The sequence below is a fragment of the Chelonia mydas genome, chromosome 1 (genome assembly GCF_015237465.2).
Source record: "Chelonia mydas isolate rCheMyd1 chromosome 1, rCheMyd1.pri.v2, whole genome shotgun sequence".
NCBI classification, from domain to species: Eukaryota; Metazoa; Chordata; order Testudines; family Cheloniidae; genus Chelonia; species Chelonia mydas.
In genome coordinates this window covers 346,632,999-346,638,327 of record NC_057849.1, presented here as the reverse complement: position 1 = coordinate 346,638,327, position 5,329 = coordinate 346,632,999, and positions in this window count along the sequence as shown.

Genomic DNA, 5,329 nt, shown 5'->3' with positions numbered 1-5,329 from the left:
TGTCTGGGTGGCGGGTCTGGAGCGATGAGGATCGGAGCTCAGCCTGTACAGGGTGCTCTCTCTCAGGGGTATTTATAGACCTACTGGGGGTGTGGTGTGGGGGAGAGAAAGGGGGGGAGGATGCTGAACATGCAAATCAGCCCGGCTGGCAAATACAAGGATCCCAACCCAGAGCAAACAGAGACTCTGTGACCTGCCCTTCAGCTGAACTGGGACCATCAGGAAGCCTTTGTTAGGGTGAGATCAAAGGCAGAGGCTTTGGGTAACGGGCCCATCCTTAGCCTCTGCAGAAACCTGATTCCTTCCTCCCCCCACATCGCTGCCGTCTCCCTCGGCCAGGCTGCAGCCGGTTCTTTCCCATCCCGGGGGTTCAGGGAGGATCAGGCCGGGGCTCTGTAGCCCAGTCTCCTGTCTCTGGCCATGGCCAGGACCAGCTGCCTCATGGGATGGGGCAAGAATCCCAGCAGTGGCAGCGAGGAGATAACCTGCTTTGGTGAAGACGCTGCCTGACCCCCAGTGCTCAGCGCCCAGCTCATGCCCTGAAGCAGGAGGGTTTATAGGCCATCCTGAGCTCTGGGATAGTTTTATCCTCACTGTTAGAGCTCTGCATGTTCTTGTTATCCAGGTGAATATCGAGACATTTTCTGAACCCTGCTAAGCTATTGACCTCAGTAATATACTGTGGCAGTGAGTTCCACAGTCTAATTACATGTTGTGTGAGAAAAGTATTTCCTTTCTGGTGCTTTTCAGTACTGGCCTGTCCCCGTGTGCTTGTGCTAGGAGACGGGCTGAACAGACATTCCCAATCTCCCTTCTCTAGAGCAGTGGTTATTCTGTATATTTTGCATGTCTCCTGTCATGCGTCACCTCTGTCAGGTAATCTGTCAATCTCTCTCCATGTGGACGTTGCTCCACCCTCGGGGCTGACCCAGACTGCGCACAGTGTCCAGATGAGGCCACGCCATTGATTTATAGAGCAGCACTGTAATGTTTCCGTAGTATTTTCCATCCCATCCCTCGTGCATCCCAGCAGCCTTTGCTTTTTTGGCCACAGCTGCACATTGAGTCTCTTCTCCTGACTAACCGCGATAACTCTGTGCTGTCTGCACGTTTTCCCGCCTCGCCGCGCACCCCCCTTTCCAGATCATTAAGAAATGTAGGAAACAACACAGGACCTAGTCGGGAACCCTGAGGCCCTGCTGTTAATCTCCTGTCATGGTGAACGTTGCCCAGTTAACCCTGTTCTGGGTTTCCCATCCCTTAGCCAGTGTCTGACCCATGACAATACTTCACCCCTCACCCCAAGGCCACTCACCTTCGTTAGGGCTGGGCCAGGAGCCTGGGTGAGGAGCCAGGGAGTCTGTCTGTGCCGTCAATGAGTTCTATAGTAAGTGACAAACGCTTTGGATGTACCTTCGCCAAGCTGCAATCTCTGTTCTGAGTGTGAGCGCCGGTTGTCGTCTCTCTTCTGTGTCTGCCCCTGTGTGTTGGACTGGAATGCCAAAGGGGGTGGCAGAAAGCTAACCAAAGGATGCCACCAACTTTGTGTCCAACCGCTGGCGTGTAACCGCTGTCGACAAAAGGCAGAGGGACCAGCTTAGCAGGGCAAAGGCTGCCTAGCACCACGGTCGCCTAGTGGGACTGACAGCAGGTCTGGCTGGTCACAACCTAGGTGATGCATCTGCGGGGGCACGCAGGGTCAATTGAGCCCGAGATTTGTGCTCGGCCTGCCGGGGGGAGAGAGAGGGGCTCCATTCTCCCGCCACACCTGCCCTCCGTCACCCTCGACCTCTGTCCCCAGCAGCGGGGCCTGAGGGGGAAGCAGAGACTGTGGTCTGCCACTGGCACCTCTCCAGCCGGGCTCTCTCAGGCGTCAGCTTCAGCCCTGCGAGAAGTGGCTGTGTCCCACTCCCCACCTGGGCCTGCCTGCCAAGGAGAGCAGCCAATCGCGCTGGCAGGAGGCACGAAAGCAGAAAGACAGAGCCCCTGCCCGACAGATAAGTCTGGTGGGGTGGGGAGAATGCGGTGGGCCCTGAGCTGGGCACAGGGTGGGGTGGGGGTTAGTGCCGGGAGCAGGTTCCTTGGACTCTGCTCAGCCGGTGCTGGCCCCAGCCATGCCCAGAGGCAAGTGCTCCCCACTCCTTTGTCCCCAGCTCCCTCAGGAGCCAGCGGAATTGGCTGCCCTGACCCAGGGAGGTGGGGCTGGAAGTATAATCAGTCATCACAAACCATAACAAACACAGATCAGTTTGTTTTCATGATAATCATGGACATTATTACAGGTGGGGTTATGCCTTTTCAGCCATGCAGGGCTCTGCATTGATTTGGAAACTGAGGTTTAACCTCCAAAAAGACCCAAACGCTCCCTGGTCAGGCCTAGATAATCAAACAAGTTTGGGGTTTGGAAGTCCAAGTCACGCTGGAGCCAAGAGGAGCTAAGAAAAGCATGGGAACAATTTGCAAATTGGGATCCTGCTGATTTTGAAAGTTGAGGGCTCTTCCTCATCGATTCTAGCACGTCTTCTGGATGTTTGCATGGCAATAAATACTTGGAGATTAAAGGATATTTAAAGGAGGCTTCCTCGGAATGTTTGCAAAGTGGCTAATGTTTCCCTTTCACCCTTCCAGCTGCCCTCAGGTCCCATTACACCAGGTACTTTGAAACGGGTCCATTTCTGACATTGATTTAGGTAAGAGGAAGTTTTAAAGGGCAGAACCAGTAAACCACTTAAGTAACTGATATTATCTGAACCCCTGACACAATTCTCTTTCCGGGACACTTATGGAGCTAAGAACCTGCAGAAGATTTTCATTGTCAACTTCTAAACTGGCCAGGGCTACTTCGCAAAGGAAATTCTGGGGTGAAATTGCTTCTCCCCCCACAAGCTCCTCCTACCCAGCCCTGTACAGACACTGTCAGTAGGAGAGGCACAGAGCCAGAGAGCTTGCTAAACATTGTTCAGGAAGGTCGGGGTGGACCTGGGAACAGGACCCTGATCTCCGACATGGCAGACCCATGTTTCAGCCACCAGACCACGGGGCCCTTCATCCAGCTGTGCCAGGCTCTGTGCTTTCCCAAACCAGCTGTAAAATGGGGATAATGATGTGACACTACACCCCATATTCATCATACTGGTATCATTATGATCTGATTATTACAAAGTTATGATGCATCTTGTACAAAATGTGCCCTGTGCGGTGTCTATGGAAAAGTGATGATTTCCTGTATATGATTATCCTATTTGCATGCATGTATCATTTTTGTATCTGAAGTTATGAATATTGACTGTGTGTCTGTATTTCAAATGAGCTTACTCTGCATAACACCCACAACGAGCCTTTCAGGTTCAACAATGAAGAAGCTAGACCAGAGATGGGCAAACTATGGCCCAAGGGCCACATCCGGCCTGTGGAAACATCCTGCCCGGCCCCTGAGCTCCCGGCTGGGGCGGCTAGCCCCCGCCTCTCCCCTGCAGCCATGCCACCATGCAGGGAGCACTCTGGCACTCCTGCCGGGCAGCACGGCTTGTGCCTGCCCACCTCCCAGGCTTTCCAATAAGCCTGTCCTGCCGCTCTGAGCGGCCTGGTAAGGGGGCAGGGAATCCTGGGGGGCAGTCAGGGAGCGGTTGGATGGGGTGGAGTTTTGGGGGGGCGGTCAGGGGATGGGGAACGGGGGGTTGAATAGGATGTGGGGGTCCCTGGGGGGGCCTGTCAGGGGGCAGGGGTGTGGATAGGGGTCGGGGCAGTCAGGGGACAGGGAGCGGGGGGGGAGTTGGATAGGAGGCGGGGTCCCGGGGGGCAGTTGGAGCGGGGGGGTCCCAGGAGGGGGCAGTCAGGGGACAAAGAGCAGGGGGGGTTGGATGGGTTGAGGGCTCTGAGGGGGGCAGTCAGGGTGCAGGAAGTGGGAGGGAGCAGGGGCCAGGCTGTTTTGGGAGGCACAGCCTTCCTGACCTGGCCCTTTGTACCATTTCACAACCCCCACGTGGCCCTGGGGCCAACAAGTTTGCCCAGCCCTGAGCTAGACAGTGCTACAATGGACCATGGAAGAACGTAGCCTTCCTGGGAATGCTTCAGACAACCTGTGGATAACGGCTGCTATGACTCAGCAAGACATGCCAGGGCATGTGACCAGACCACATGACACTGAACTCCATTTTGGTACCTGTATTTTTCCATAAACTGGGCTGGGAACCTGGCTTGCTGAAACAAAGGGTTCCTGCCATATGGAGATACTATATAAGGCAGGGAGTGACATCATGATTTGTCTTCATTCCCCCACAACTCAACACCTGAAAGAAGCTCTGGAAGACAAAGGACTTGAAATGGGGGAGGGGAACCCAAGCTGCAAGGCTGATGCAGCTTGTGCCTTAAGAATACGCAAGCCTGCTTGTATCATCAGTCAGGGTGAACTATTGCTAATTCAAATCCCATCTATCTAGTACATTAGAGTAGCTTGCGTTTTTGTTTATTTGCTAGGTAATCTGCTTTGATCTGTTTGTATCACTTATAATCACTTAAAATCTATCTATCTATCTTTCTACTTGTTTTATGTTTTATCTTAACCAGTGTGTTTTGAGTGAAGCGTATGGGAAAATCTCAGCTTGGTTAACATAGACTTGCTGCATATCTTCCCCACATCGAGGGGGAGCAAACTATATTAATAAGCTTCCACCGAATAGATCCCTGTGCAGTGCAAGACGGTATAATTCTGGGTCTATACTCCAGTAGGGGTGCAAGGCTGGGAGCTGGGAAATTGGCTGGTGTCTTCTGTTTGTCCATAAGTGGCTTAGGTAAAGCACTCAGGTAACTCAGTTGGGTGTGTGGCACCACCTGCTGTCATGTTGGGTGATAACAGTCCCTGGAGAGGCTGGCTGTGTATCATCAGCGGAGCAGCATAAGAAAGGCTAACCCAGCTGAATTGTTAGGGGGCACAGTGGTTCCAATAGCTCCCAGACTGCATCCCAAGGATGACAACCTGTCACAAATGATGCTTAGCTACCTTATAAGGTCAAGAGACTCATAGCATATGAGGCCAGATAATCACCTAATCATCTAGTCTGAACTCTTGTATATCACACACCAGGTGACTTAATGTAGCTACTCCCAGACTGAACCCAACAACTTGTGTTTGGCTAAAGCATCTTCCATAAAGCAGCCAGTCAGAGGTGACGCATGGGGTCACATTCCCCCCAGATTTTTGCCAGGGTTTGCTGTCCCCGCTTGGTCACATGGTGTGGCTGGGCCCCCTCCCCGCACAGCAGCTTCTGAAGCTGACAAGCTGGGAGTTGTGACTACGGGGAGAGGCAGCAGGAAACAGCTGGGAGCTGCA